Below are 16347 nucleotides of genomic sequence, written 5' to 3'. Positions count from 1 at the left end.
GAAATTTTGCATTTTAAGGGAAATATGTAAAGAAAAGAAATTCCTCCCTATTCTGATATAACTATATATAATCTACTTTGAAGATAGGATAATTCAGACTATAGAATTACTCATAATCAATCAGCTGAGAAGTGGATTATTCATTGCATGATACACATATATCTGGCCGTGTCTATTTCTATGAGGTGGGGTTTCAATATTTTATATGATGCGTGCCCATCAGTATCAATATTCTCACATTCAAAGAACAAATTAAATGAGTGATTGAACAAACAATTTAAATGAACTAAATAATGCTGAAGAAATATAATATTCTTGATTGAAGAAAATAATTTAAAATAGTTAAGAAATATTTTTTCAGATGGAAAGATTATCACAGAACTTGATAAATCACATGGGATACAAATTCGAACGTGAACTGAGTTTATTAATATAAGTGAGTTTTTGATCTTGGAGAAAACAAATAACAGTTAAAAAGTAAATTATGATTCAACTGTTAATTGCGATTCAACTGAATCATCTAGAACAGGGTGACATCAGATACTAAATTGTAGATGAGAATACTGTGTGAGGTCTACTGTTCACAGAAACTACTATAGTGAGTTTCGAAGAGACTTCGCTGCATCAACCAGAAACCCAACAAGAATAACTCACACTATAGTGAGATCCACATTATAATGGCAGTGTACGATTGACAATACTGTTGCTGTCCTTTACTATCATACAACAAAACAGATAGCGCTATCTCTCTCTAGCTTTGCAATGTTTTCAGTTTGCCACAATATTTTATTTTACTTTGACAGTGACTGTACAAAAGTAACTCAGCCACCATTTTTTTCTTCATTCTATCAAAATACTTTGGCACATAAGTGGTATAATTGATTTAAAATGTATTTTTGGAACAATGAAATAATTATCAGACATTACCATAATTTATGAGAAAAACAAATTAATATACCTAAAATGACATTTTAAAAGTTGATAACTAACCATCCTATATAGACTTCATCCATGCTTCAGATAGCCTACACGTTTAGGATAGACCTACTCGTACCGGTATAAATAATATTGAAAAGTTATTTCAGAATTATTTCTATTGAAATTATTTGTTTTAAAAAAGGTTCCTATTTTTCTATCATTTTTAAAAGAAATTGGAAATCGGAATAGAATACCTACCAAATAACTTAATTTCTGTTGTTTTGAAATTCAGATTGGTCTATCACAGCTTTTCAAATGTGCCGCCATTTCCGGTTTTTATAAAAATAAAAATCTGATCTTAGCAAATTTTTGAATCAAATTTTGAAAAAATATATTTTATTGATTAATTTGACATTAAATTGATTATTTCACCAAGGAAATGATAATTATTATTGAATCAAATTTAATGGCATGAATTGAGTAACAGCTGTGTACCATCAGTGGCAAAATTGAGAGACTTGAGAACGTTTTTCTCTTCACTGCCATTATAACGTGGACCTCACTATAAACTAACTTGGAGTATTCTTTTCGATTAACTTGTAAAATGGCTGATCTCTTTACGGAAAGTTTTCACTTGAAAATGTGTTGCAGGGGCATTGTGAGAAAAATTCATAAAATCCTAAAAACGTTCACATTCAATAACCATTTAAAATCGAGAGAAATCATCATTTTACTACCGGGGATTTTTCAGAGGATTTCAGTTCATAATAAATTACATGTTTTTTGGGCTGATTCTGCATAATTATTTATCCATTGACATTGGCAACACTGATTAAACACACACTCACACAGTTTCACATGTTCAGTTTCATGACGGTTGATGTTGATGCATGTTTTGTTTTATACTTTAAGATTAAAATAAAGTAATTACATTATTGAAAGTCACATTACAATTTAATTAACACCTTCAACAAAAACAATAGCCTAATAAAAAGTGCAAATGAGTAAATTGGCCTATAATAAGAGGAATCAACTATTCCTGGAAATGACTTTAAAATGGTATGTATAGTAACTTGAGTTAGACCTATTGTTATTCTATAAAAATGTACCATAAATATATTCTATTTCCTATTTGTTATTCTATGAAAATATACCATATATATTCTATTTACTATGCTAAAACCATTTGGAATCATTTGTTTTTTTTATAGAAAAATGATTATGGTAAACTCTAGGCTAACTTTCCGGTGTACCTACCAATAGTTGCAAAACGGCTACAATAATGACAGTTTGAAACGTAAGTTGTATTTTAGAATAATTTCAGGGAGTTTGACAATCTAATTTCCATTTTCAACAAAAGAATCATCCTGCCTGTTGGTAGACCGTAGAACCACGCGCAGTACATAAGCTACCATAGCGTATTGCACTTTTTATTTTCAGTCATTTCTATATTAAATATATTTCATTAAACAATTTCATTGTCATCAAATCAAAATCCTTTGAGGTGAGGCTTTTGTATCTCCGATTTTTCTTGTTTATTTTTTCTTTGCTGCTCTATTTGAGTTTAATAATATTATCTCTTTCTATATAATTTTGTAATTTTCCAGTGGCTTAATTATTGTTATTATTTGTTTATTTTAGAAGCATTTTGCTGATGACAAAACATGCATTATGACATGATTGTGTGTGTGCGCGCGTGCCGCATGATAAACATGCATGTTTATTAGGCATGTACTTCCGTTAGTGGCTAGCATAAGACTTCAGCATGGGAATCTTTTTTATTAACTTTTTGCTTAAAATAAATATTGCAGTAAGAGGGGTAGGGGTAAATGTTGAAGGCATATTATATGATAGGTGTTCAAAATTCGTCATAGAATTTCACTCTTAAAATGAAATAGATGATTAACTGTACTTTTTTAAAAAACAACTGCCGGTCGGTTTGGTTTGTTGAGAATAACGAAAATCAATAGAATATCGTAATGTCCGTAATTGATTTTAGGCTACATCAGGTAGGTACAGTTTAGCAAAATCCAATAATAGATTAGGGTAACAACTTGGATGGATTATCAAGGTAGTACAACTTGTATCAAAATTTGAAAGTATGCTACAAATTAGTTGTGATTTCATGTTTGTGCCGAATTGTTTATTTTTTCTCTGTTTTTGTAGGTAATAAGTAGGCTAACTTATACAAAGTCTACATGCATATTCTACCGTACTTTATTTAATTGAATATGGTAATTGAATTCGGTTTTGTTGTAATTGGTATCATATGAAATGTGCAAAGTTACCCATAAATAATTACCGTAACATGACCTAGGTGAAAAAATTTCATGGTATTGTAACGAGTACAATTTTAAGATTAAGAACATGATCTCAAAGCATGAAAAACCACAGCGTGAAAGTCAAAAAGATATTCAATTCAACAAAAGTTTAGATAAATTAAACCAAATAAGTGAGAAGTATGCAAATTTAAATGATACCTAGGGTTAAAATTGTAGAAAGTTTCCAAGTTTTCGTCATCAAAGCCACAACAAGCAAGTTGTATACTGCTAAGCTAAACGTGCAGCTTCGTGATTATTCAAACGTTTCCTACTATATTAGTGATAGAGTTGGGATAAAATTAAAATCCTTTTCGAATTTTAAATCTGAGAAAAGAGAGTTACATCCTGGTAAAATCGTAAATGTAAAACGTAAAATATCGACATTATACCCGGTAAATAAGTGTTTAACCCATGATGCGGTTCTATGTACTGGAAAAGATACCGGACTTAGCATTAATGAAAAGATTAAAGATAGGCCTACTAGTGAAATTTTTCCATCTAGAATTAATAAAAGTGAATCTATCGACTCGGTAAAAAATTTTGACTGATAGAGAGAATAAAATTGAATGCATTGAACTTCGAACAAAGTTTGAAAATTATAAATCATTTAAGATTATAGTTCCTACCGAATCTGTAGATAAATTGTTCAATGCTGATTTTTGGCCTTCTGGTGCCTTGGTTCGAAGGTTTTTTGTGACAAAAGCACCAGTTGTAGACACTCGTGTTTTTTTAGGGAGACAAACCCATTAGTGTCAGAAGTTGCATGTGGATGGCATTCAAACTATTCTGGCAGTAGCTAATCAGTTACTGGTGGATACGGCCATTGGCTTCGATCACGTAAGTAGACACGCAAATCATTAAATAATTTTTCAATCAATTCCACTTGTAAGGCCTTTCTTCAGTTGAATTGCGTCACTGGACCTTCAAGTTGGACCGAATGGAGAAGAAAAGAATGGCTGCCTACCACTTTTTTCTATCGCGAATGATGCCCACATCAGCTTTCCGCTTGTCCGTGGATAGTTGGAAGTGGTGATTTGATAAGGTGATCAAACGCCCATGCCCAGCGCCGGGATTCGAACCCGTGACTAGGTAGTACTGGTAGACTGAAGGGTGCAACACCTTAGTCGTCTTGACAATCCTGGCCGTCAAATTGAGGTTGGGTTCTTGTGTCTACGATTCTTCATCGCTTATCTCGTCGCTGCTCTATTTTAAGTTCAAATTATTCTTGTATCATTATCATTTGTGATTGTGCAGCGGTTTATTTTATGTGAGAAACATAAAATAAGTATTTTCGACTGATGTAGGCTAAACATCGTAGCGTTAGTGTGTTCTTGAGAAATGTTGTCAGACATGCATATCGCTCATCACATAGTATCGTTGGTGGCCAGTCTATAATAATGAAGAATTACAACACGAGGCACAAAAATCACCTAAGAACTGAGCAACTGCAATTTGCACGATCTTGAAAAAGCGGGTTATATACAGTTATGATTGCTTGCCAGAATCTGTTATAGATCTTTCTGGTGTCTGTATTTTACTGTTTTTCTATTGTATAGTAGTGTTACTCGTACTTTCTCCACAACTTATTTACTAAACTATTTTAATTTTGTGTGTTTGACATTTTTTATATGACGTTGACCATGCATTGATAAAAATGTCCTTGAAAGCAATTTCTATAAGTAAATATCTGGAAACCAAGCTCCGTTTGAAAGTACAATCATCAATGGATGGAAATTCAAAAGAAAATAAGAATGTAACACAATAAAAGTTTTAGTAAAATCACCAACTCAAATATCAAGTATCCATGAATTACCGGTAGTGTGCTGCATTGTGTAATGTGAAAACCAACGTTTCCCAGCCGACTAAAAAGAATAATCTAAATTTACATAAGTTTTCATTAATCTCTTGGCTTTTTATGTGACAGGAGTTTGCGCTCAACTTTATCAGTCTATGATAAACATAAAATTGGTGACATAATTTTTCCAACAATTAAATGCAGGTGCCTCCATCATGTTTTCCAGGGTGGGCTCACATAGTCTGGGAGAGGATAAGCAGTCTGATGGATGACCGCAGTTTACTCACTTCCCATGACTGTTTGGCGGCGGCCCCAGTGCGAACAATTTGAACACAAGTACAGGTTAATCCACAACAGCATACATAATTATAATATACTCATCAACACATGTTACATTTAATATGTACAACATAATGTGGCAGAAAAGATGAAAAGTCAGTGACATTTAGATGTTCGCCACCAGAAGCAGGCTAGCTCTAGTTCCCACCTAATTAAAACTGAAGGTTGCAAAACTATGTGACCGAAAATATTATATAGCCTATAGTTTAAACTATTTAGCAATATGTTTAATATGTTTAGCACTTTATTCGAAATTTTATCATCTAAAGAAAGACGGGAGTGATTTTTTTCTGACCGATGGCTTGATGTGGCGAAAATCTCAAAGAAATGCAAAAGGAACAGAAAATCCATGGTTTGGGGCATTGTGTAAAAAGCTCTATGGCTATATTTTTGTATTCAGGATGTCCAATACTCCAGAATTATTGCATGAAACATTTTACACGTTCAACAGTTTTTTCCAACAAAAAGTACCTTGTGACTGGACTATATTCGGAATGTTATTTATGATGTTTGGGGCATATGGAGCATGTTATTTATGATGTTCGGAATTAATTCCCCAATTGGCCCAAGAGTCTTTTTATTATTCATTTATTATTTATTATTATTTTTTACCTTATTCAGTAGATCTGACGCCGTGTTAGATAACTAAAGCCGGCGTTAGATAACTTTATCTAGGGCGTCATCGGTACTTCTGTTACTTTGGAATCCAAATTGAAATTCCGCTATTATTTTATTAAAATCGAAGAATTTCACAACTTGGGCTCTTGAAAGTTTTCCATTATTTTGGATAGAGTACTCAGTAAGCTAATTTGTTCGTTATAATTTTCAGCATGAGTTCTATCGCCTGATTTGAATAAAGTTTTATCCTAGCAACTTTTAACAACTCTGGGAAAATCCCACACATCTATTTATGACTAGCAGGTAACCCGTGCTCCGCAAGGGTCTTTTTTAAAATAATTGAAAATAGGCCTCGGTTAATTAAGAATCTATTTGCAAAATGTCAGGTTAATCAGTCCAGTAGTTCAGAGATGATGATGCGTCAAACATAATTTTCCTATCCCGTTCTCCTTTATAAGCCAGTTCTCTCCTTTATTCCTAGATGAAGATGAGTGGATAAGCAATTAGATCAGAAATTTATTTCAATGTTATACTATTGATACCATCAATTCCTAGACTCGTAATATTTCTTAGGTTTATTATTGCGTTTATCATCTTCTGTCTCATTCATTGGCCATAAGAAAAAGGAATTTAATAGTCTGGATAGTCCAGTCAAGGAAAGGTAATAGAGGGAAAAGTTGGGAAGACAATTTTTGACCCTGCAGTTCTGTTTAGGGTAGTAAGGAGGTAAACATATCAAAAGTCCCCACTACTACCCCCGGTGCTAAGGGGGTGGGGTGGTTTGAAGGTACCATTTTTTGATTTCTCACATAAAACTGAAAAACTGTGTATCCGAAGGACTTGACTGTCATATAACAAATTATAGCTTACTTAATTTCCTACAATACTCATCCCACAACTTTTTTATATCTCTTCTAGTTCTCGAGATATCCACTCTTGAAGGTGTGACATTAAAAAAACACGTTTGCCACCAATTTTTTTTCTATTATTGCTATTATAACTTTTAAAAAATCGATGGGAAAAATCCATGCTGATTATAAGCTTATAGAGCATCAAATTCTCTTCAATTTGATGTATAATTTCACACTTTTACGAATTCTCCACAGTCCCACTCATATTTTACATCAATACAATCAATAAATCATCATTCTATTTGATATTGATCAAGCTCAGCCACATTTTACATTTATATAATCAATAAATCATCATTATTTGAGCCTGTTTTTGCTCACTCACTCACTGTCATTTAAATACTCGTATAGTCCAGTCAATGAAAGATTATAGAGGGGAAATTTTGGAACACAATTTTTGACCCCGTAGCTCTTCTAAGGGTAGTAAGGTGGTAAACATATCAAAAGTCCTCACTCCTACCCCCTGTGCTATTAGTCTTGAAAGCAACATGAAATCCATTCCTCTTCAATTCCCTACCTATCTTATCAGATACAAGGCCTAAATATGGGATTGTTATCCAAGTCTTCTCCTCACAGTTTGAGCCTACAACGCTGGAATTGTTTGAAATTTGTCTATTAGTTTTACTCATTAATCTGTCCACCATACTTTCTTCATACCCATTTGTAACAGCTATCTGTTTAATTTTAGTGATCTCAATATCAAAATCATGATGGCTCATAGGTATTGTTAGTGCTCTATAGACCATGCTATTGATAGCAGCAAGTTTGTGAGAAATAGGATGACAAGAATGAAGAGGAATGATAACATCAGTATGGGTTGGTTTTCTGAAAATAGAAAACTTGTGAAAACCAGTGCTATGATATATTCTTAAATCTAGAAAATTCAATACACAATCCTGTTCTACCTCTACAGTGAACAGTAGAACAGGATTGTGTATTGAATTTTCTAGATTTAAGAATAGATCATAGCACTGGTTTGCACAAGTTTTCTATTTTCAGAAAACCAACCCATACTGATGTTATCATTCCTTTTCATTCTTGTCATCCTATTTCTCAGGATAGATAGGGAATTGAAGAGGAATGGATTTCATGTTGCTTTCAAGACCAAACCGATTTTAAACAGTCTATTCAGCTGGAGTAAAGACAAAATTGATATTTGGGATAAAAGTGGGGTGTACAAACTTAAATGTGGTGATTGTAATGCTTGTTATGTGGGCCAAACTGGTAGAAGTTCCAAAAGTAGAATTAAAGAACACATCAGAGATTGGAATAAACAAAATGGGGAATCTAACTTTGCAGAACATTTGATGACAAATATTTGATATTTGATGACAAACAAGTTCACAGTTAAGGAGAATGTTGAGTTTCTTCATGATAATAACAAAGGGCAGATCTTTGAATATTCTGGAGGCTTTAGAAATAACAAGAGTAATTAAGGAGAATTCCTAGTATAGTTTAAATGACCAGATTCATTTCAACCAATACAACACTACGAATTTAGTTTTATCATAAAATTGTAAGCATACATTAGTAAATAGTTTTTCCATTTACATATTTGTTTTATTAACACTTGTTTTCTTGGTTCTTATTTTTTACTGAAAGTAAATTTTGTTATCATGGCGATTCTGTTGCTTAAGCCGCCATTTTGTCACACCGTTGAGTGGGAGGAGACTGTCTAGCTGGGCCAATGGCAGGCGTTCATGCTCTTGACCAATAGCAGTACTCGCCTACTAGTATAAATTCTGCTGCTCTTGTATTTAGTTTAGTTTATCAGAGATTGACAATGGTGTAATAACCGAAACCGGTCTTTCTAAGTATCAATAAATCTGTGGTTTTTTGACAATTTCTTAGTCTTTTTCATTCAATATGAATAATTACCACAATATCAACTTCTCAAATACACAAAAAGTGATTTAAAGGCATTTATTAGTAAGTAAAAAAATCTTATTCAACTTGTAATACATGAAAGTAGCATGATAATAGTGGTGCAATTGAATGGATTTGTTGAGTGCTCATTTCTCCTTTCAGTCTATGAACTTCAAATTACTGTTTTCTTTGAACTTACTACAATTTATAAGTTATTCATCTTTATATTTCTTACATAAATCTGTTATACAGGGTGATTCTTAATTATGGTAAAATAATCTAATACGTGATAGTAGAGGTAAAAATAAGAAAAAAAGTTCTTATAAACATATATCCATAAACGCTTCATTAGCGAGCTATACAGGGTGAAAGATTTCGCCGGGAATTTAGTTCCTCTGGTGAAATACACCGATGATGAATTGTTTGGGGACTAGTTTTTGAAAAACTTAAGCTGGATTCATATGGAAAAATATCTGAAAAATTGAATAAAACTAGTCTGGATGCTGTACTGTGAGTAGTTTTTGAGAAAAAAGTTGAAATATACAAAAAATCTAAGTAGAAAAACACAGACTTCTACGTTTGATGCCCAATAACTTTCTTTAATGACCAGTAAACAAATAATTTTTCGCAATAAAAATTGTAGAGAATTTAATTCTGGAAAGAACTATGTAAGCTGTGTAAACTGAATTTAAATAAAAGTTGAATAAAATGTATTCTTATGTAGTACATTACACCACAAAAATTGGCTGTTTTATGAGGAGAGAACTAATAATTAATAACTCATAAGTTGTAGCTGATTGCAAATAAAATATTCGTTTTTTTATTAAGAGTTTTTTTATATGAAAGTAGCATATCTAAATGACATTAAACTTATACCAAAAGACTAGTAGATTATGCCATTAAGCCTGGGAGGAAGCTCAAACAGAAGTAGATGATCTCCTATGATTCCTGCCCAAATGTTTACTGAAAACTGATGTTGTGGAAGATTAGGATTGATGGCATGAGGATTCTCAGCTGCCCAAATATGTTGGTTGTGGACGTTAACGATAGCTGTTCTTGTAGAGTGTGCCTCGTTGGTAAATAAAACGGTTGTTAAAAAGTTTGGGTAAACAAGTTTTACTAAAAACCATCGGCAAATACCAGCACGGGGAATACAGTCTCGTGGCAATAGAGTATGGACTTTCTGGAGGTGGTATGGATGTAATTGTTGCTCTTTTAGTATCCTTCAAATAATAGATTGATTGACATTAAACTGCACTGACAATTCTCTTGTGCTCTTCTCTGGATCTTCATAAATTCATTAAGAACTTGTTCTTCTTACTCAACAGTCATAGTAGATCGGGGTCTGCCTGCATAAATGTGCTCTTTGGATATCAAAGAATCTGTTTCAGACAGACGTTGATGAATAGTGGCAAAAAACCTTGAACTTGGACATACTCGGTTAGGAAAGTTCTCTTGATACAAACGTCTTGCTCCAGTACTGTTACAGTAGTGTCCCATTCCATACATTAAATGCATGTCAGCTAATTCGGAGTATGAATAATGTCTAAAATTACCTGCAATTTTTTGAAAAGTTAACACTTACACAAAAGCAAAGTGAAATGGTTACACATAACTGGTTAGATTAAACAAAAAACACAGCGAGGGTACAGTAGGCCTAACTTACAGTTTGTTTTTTTGTTCAACAGTGAGCTAAAATATTTCTGAAAATAATTTTCAGCTGATAATTTCTTTTAAATATTTTCTTATTTAAAACAAAATAAATCAGCTGTTTTGGAACAGCTGTTATTAAAATCCATGTTCTATTTGCAATCAGCTACAACCTATGAGTTATTAGTTCTCTCCTCATAAAACAGCAAATTTTTGTGGTGTAATGTACTACATAAGAATACATTTTATCCAACATTTATTCAAATTCAGTTCACACAGCTCACATCATTCTTTTCAGAATTAAATTCTCTACAATTTTTAATGCGAAAAATTATTTGTTTACTGGTCATTAAAGAAAGTTATTGGGCATCAAACGTAGAAGTCTGTGTTTTTCTACTTGGATTTTTTGTATATTTCAACTTTTTTCTCAAAAACTACTCACACTACAGCTTCCAGACTAGTTTTATTCAATTTTTCAGATATTTTTCCATATGAATCCAGCATAAGTTTTTCAAAAACTAGTCCCCAAACAATTCAGCATTGGTGTATTTCACCAGAGGAACTGAATTCCAGGCAAAATCTTTCACTCTGTATAGCTTGCTAATGAAGTGTTTGTGGATATATGTTTATAAGAACGTTTTTTCTTACTTTTACCTCTACTATCACGTATTAAATTATTTTACCATAATTATGAATCACCCTGTATAACTGGTAATTGAGACCTTGTTTAACAAAAAACGTCTTTTTCGGTAATTTTCTATGAAAGAAATCATAAATTTCCTTAAGTTCCCATAAATTCCCGGGAATTCATGATTTTTGGGAATATTTCCCTTAAATTCCCTGGGAATATTTCCTCGATCTTAAATTCCCGGGAATTTTACATCACTACCCGAGATATTCGCTCTTAAAGGTGTGTAATTGTTAAAATAACAGGTTTTTATCCAATGTTTTGCCCTTTCAGGGCTTATAACTCACCAACAATGCATCATAAAAACTGATGCTTATCTTAAGTTTGTAGAGCATTGAATTCTCTTTGAAATGATGTATTATTTCACTATTCCAAGTTTTCCTTCCATTGTTATAGCAGCTTCAATGTAGGGGGTGAAATTTTCATTGCTGCAACAAATTTCACTAAAATTACATTTTAGTTATGTGAGATGAACGCATTGTTCTCAAGATATGAGCGTGCAAGCAAAACACTGAAAAATGCAACCACCCTCATCCCCTGAGCACATGAGTTAGGAATGGAGACTTTTTATATGTTCTCCTCCTATAGTTTGTGTAAAATAAGTTGAGACTTGGCCCTCCATCCGAAGAAACTACAGGGTTGCCGAATCGTGTAAAATTGCAACTTTCTAAAATTTCCAATTCAACGTCAGAATTGGATGTAGAATATCATCCCCGATATCCTAGTAGTAATAGAAAAGCTTCATGGTTGAATGATTAAAAGGAAATTTAACTTTTATGATAAAATTGGAAACATCGCGAAGATTTGTTTTTCTTGGTATCACTTGGTAGAATAATGTTGTGTTAGAAGGAATTTGCAATAACGTCAAAGATACGCCCAAAATTAGCGTTTTTTTTGCTTTTCTCAGATCTATCGAAAACAAATGAACAGAAATTGTTCAAATTTAGTACAGAAGCTAAGCTATGGTGTAATAATGTTGTGTTAGAAAGAATTTGAAATAACGCCAAAGATACGCCCAAAATTAGCGGTTTTTTGCGTTTTCTCAGTTCTTTCATCAAGTAATAGACAGAAAATGTTCAAATTTGGTACAGAGGTTTAGCTAGGGTCTAAAAATTTTGTGATGAGGTGACTTTAATATTTCATCAAAGATACGCCCAAAATCAGCGTTTTCCCAACGTTTTTCTCAGCTTTTCTGCGTTTTTTCAGTACTTTGACTTTTTGATGAAATGAAGCAAGCTCAAATGAAAAATGCAGTCGAGCGAAGCGAGCCCGCTGATCTCATTTTTGGACGATCCAGTCGGTAGCTAGACGGATTTGGCGAGCGAAGCGAGCCTGACGGCTAGTTTTATATAAAAAGAGTTTCAATTTTTTAAAAGTATTTATTTAATATTGTGAGGATTTTCCTCTTTGTTAAAATTCTCTACATTTCATTCATTATTTTTAAATTCATATAAAAGAAAAACAAAATGACTTTATAACTACTAATAAATTGATAAATTAATTGAGTACGATACCAATCCACTTCGTGATGACCATCTCGTCAGTTCTGGCTGGAAGGTGAGGTCTAGAGGAAGGTCCAGGTCCTGGCTAGTCAGTCTCTGGGTGTTCGGAGGAGCGGCACAAGAGATACTCGCTCGAAAAAATTGAAAAAGTGGGAAAATCTAATATGAAAATGCCGGCTGGAGGGAGACTGGAATGTTCCACCACTCTGAAGCGATTTTTCATTCAGTCAGCGAAATTTGGCTTTCTGGTGATCCTGATTTTAATATTGAAAATTAAAAAAAGAAAATAAATTTAAATTTTGATGTGCTTGAGGAGCTGTCAAAACCCATGGTTTATGACAATACTAACATCGGTTATACATCATCGAAGTTGTTATAATCGTTGTTATAATTTTAATTTGAAATATAGTTTTACATCAATCAAATCCATAGATTTTTGTGTAAACTATATTCTTTTTATGCAAATAAGTAAAATAGCAAATGTCTACTTGTGTTTTCAGGCTTTCTTTCAAGGAGAGGAGAACAAATGTATCGTGCAAAACGTGTCGGAGACTATGAAGGAGGATCCAATATGAAATCTTTCATGTCATATTTTGAGACATGGCTGAAGGATAGCCCTGGATGATGTTTTCCCAGGAGCAGCAATTAGTCGATGTTGATGGCACAAATGTGAGTTTTTGTTATTGTTTACACTTCGTACCAAATAGTTAAAAAGTGTTCAAAGATTGAAGTGTCAAAGTAATTTTTAATTTATTTACAATTACTTGAACTTATCAATTAAATTTCCATGTATACTATTGACCTCCTGGGTTGGATAATTCGCTCATGAATTGTAGTATTTTAATCTTTGGAACCCGCAACATTTAATTATGCAGACTTGGTGAAAATTATGGAAACAGCTATATGGGTTTTATTTTTATCAAATTGCTCTGTCGCTTCAACATATTTGACCCTCATAACATGAATCCAAATTATTTTTTTAAATGAGAAGGTGGTCATGTGATACATGATTTCAATACAGAGTTCCAAGAGAAAATGATTGACGAAAACCGCACATAGATATCTCAACCCGTATCAGTTTGTTGATGTGTCTGTCTGTCTGTGTCAAGGTACCTAGAATACCTGTATTCTAAGTACATTGCTCTGTGTGATAGCTCTCAAATAGCCTCAGCTGATGTTATGAATGGAAAAACTAGTAATTGAATTGCATGCAATGAATTCTTCATCTGACTGATAAATGACAACAATTTTTTTCTTATGCACTTTCAATGTTATTTTTATATCCTGAAAATGGACGAAGGAGTGAGTCAATTATGTTTTCCAACGAACTTGAGCTGTAAAACGTTGGAAGAATACGTGAAAATTTGAAGCTGATTGATCAATTCTTTCTAAAGTTATTGTAGAACCTACAAACAGACAGACAACGACTTTGACCTTCAGTAAGTCAAAAGTAAGAACTCGCTAACGCTTGTTCAATTATGAATATTATTAAATTTCTATCTCAATAATTATGAATTAGATTACAATAACACGATTCAAATAGCCATCAACAACAGTGATTGATGTTTTTTATGTGTAGGCTATAACATTATTTCGTCCAACATTGAATTTATCTAAACATTAGAATGATAGTTAATTTGTCAATCTTAACATTGTCTTGATGTTAATTCATCCTAACACTAAAATTTCATGAATGTGAATAATTCAATAATATTGAAATAATGCAATTATAAACAAGTTTCAATTACAATTCAATTATACATAATATTAAATATATTTAATTATAATATTTGATGTATTTTTGCAGTGCTGTTTGAAGAGGATGAGGCTGATTATGGCTGATGACTGCAGGCAGGACTACGGTGAGCTCAGTTGGGAGTTGCTGCTTCTGCTCAGAAGGCAGAGCCTGGCAGCTTGGACAGCAGTCGATGAGGATTATCATCGATTTTGTTGAAGATCAGCGGATTGGAAGTGAGACAACGGTTTTATCAGTTTTATTATTTTATTTGTTTGCCTATTTGTACGTACATGATTCAATAATCTTTGTAAAGGTTTAACCCAAAGCTGCTTCCCTATTGAATTTGGAAAATATGATAATTTAGTCTAAAATAAGGTTATATTCACTTTCATTCAATTAAGTCTTAGTAATCTCAGTCCAAATATTTATATGAATATATTTTCAGGAAAAAGGATCAGATATAATCCCTCCGTTTTTATATATGTTTAAAACAATATTTTTTAACAAAAGTACTGCTAAAGAAAACTTTGACATAGATCGCAAACTGACTTACCTTTGTCGCTATCATCAGATTAACTCTTGTGTGTAATCTCTTCACCGTCTCTTCCTCCTCCGAATCACTATTCTTATCTAAATCATTAGCTAGCACTATTTTCACTACTGCGAGAGCCTTTTATAGTTGAATAATAAAAAACTCTTTTTTGAAATCAAATCAAGTTGGTCTATTAATTAAGTGAAACGAAATCAAAAAAATAAGTTTATCCTCTAAAAATCTTGATATGGGTTTTAGTAATCTATTTCACTTCCATGACGAACTGCTAGTTAATAATTCGTTTTTGAACTATTTTCACGACTCTACAGTCATGTTTTTTAATAAAAGTTATACAAAACTATTAGCCTACTAACGCTTTTGGAGTTTTAATCCATTTTCAAAACTGCTGTCTTCATTTCTTTCTCATTGGCAGGTAGGATCTGTTGGTATCGGGGTGTTAGCGGATTTATTGAATAATTACTGAATCAAAAAGTTTATGAGACTTGAAGTTCAGTCATCGTTTAGGATGTCTCGGTATCAGTTTCATGTGTTTGTAGATTTCATATTGCTCTAGAGTCTTGAGTCAGCTCCTTTAGTTTTTATGTGTAATATTTTTAAATTGCTGTTGATGACTGTATGGTTGTTTATATTAGATTGATTGATTCACACAATAAGTACATAATCAAAATGATAGGGGAGAGAAAAAAATGAGGTTACCTTGTGCTATTCCTCTCCCAAATTTAGATAAGGTTACACATAGTCCCTAAATAGGTTAAGTCTTGTAGTTGTTCATTTCACAAAATTTTCAGTCCTTAATTATTTCACAAAGTAGATTTTTAAATTTAGATGCTTCAAAACCAACCTAGAGAAATATTCACATTATTATCTCTAAAATAGAAATATCAAATATTAAGAAATATGAAATAAAAATTTTGTAGGACCAAAAACAAACTTAATATTCTGATGTGTGTATATAATATATAATCTATTTTCTATTTATTCAACGCAGTAAAGTTTCCAGCTATACAATTGAATATCGTCAGAAGGATGAATCAACTTATACCTAAACAAAATATAGTATTTTACATGTTACTCATAGAGCTTTAGCTACTATATTTTACAGTGGTGTAATCTTATGCGCCTTATCAAAAAGATCTTCCTCTGATTGGTTCTTGTGAATTTGATCACGGTTAGTTAAATTCAACCGGATTTGTGCAACCGGCCTAAATATTTTTAAGATTTTATTTTCCTATTATCTAAATAACTAGGTAGTTTATTCAGAAACTTTGTATCATTATTTGTAACTATTTTTTTCAAATATAGCAAGCCTATGAGGTGTACAGTCAGAGCATTCATTGTCTAGTGCTTGTGTGAATGTATCTGTGCTTGAGTCACAAACCTGTTAATATTTTTGACAACAAACAATATATTTTTGGTACTGTTGACATGACAGGTTTTTAAAATAGTCT

At 32.6% G+C, this 16347-nt stretch overlaps 1 long non-coding RNA gene across 1 annotated transcript; it reads left to right on the top strand.

Annotated features, from left to right (window-relative positions):
• Window positions 1-1782: 1782 nt before the first annotated feature.
• On the top strand, window positions 1783-15087 carry LOC120350421. The gene is made up of 5 exons (XR_005570759.1): window positions 1783-1977; window positions 3973-4076; window positions 5261-5376; window positions 13109-13277; window positions 14416-15087. It is a non-coding gene; the product is annotated as an uncharacterized LOC120350421 (long non-coding RNA).
• The last annotated feature ends 1260 nt before the right edge of the window (window positions 15088-16347 follow it).

Source organism: Nilaparvata lugens, chromosome 1 (assembly GCF_014356525.2).
Source record: "Nilaparvata lugens isolate BPH chromosome 1, ASM1435652v1, whole genome shotgun sequence".
Taxonomy (NCBI): domain Eukaryota; kingdom Metazoa; phylum Arthropoda; class Insecta; order Hemiptera; family Delphacidae; genus Nilaparvata; species Nilaparvata lugens.
Note: the sequence above shows the minus strand (reverse complement) of the source record. Positions and strands in the feature narration are given on the sequence as shown.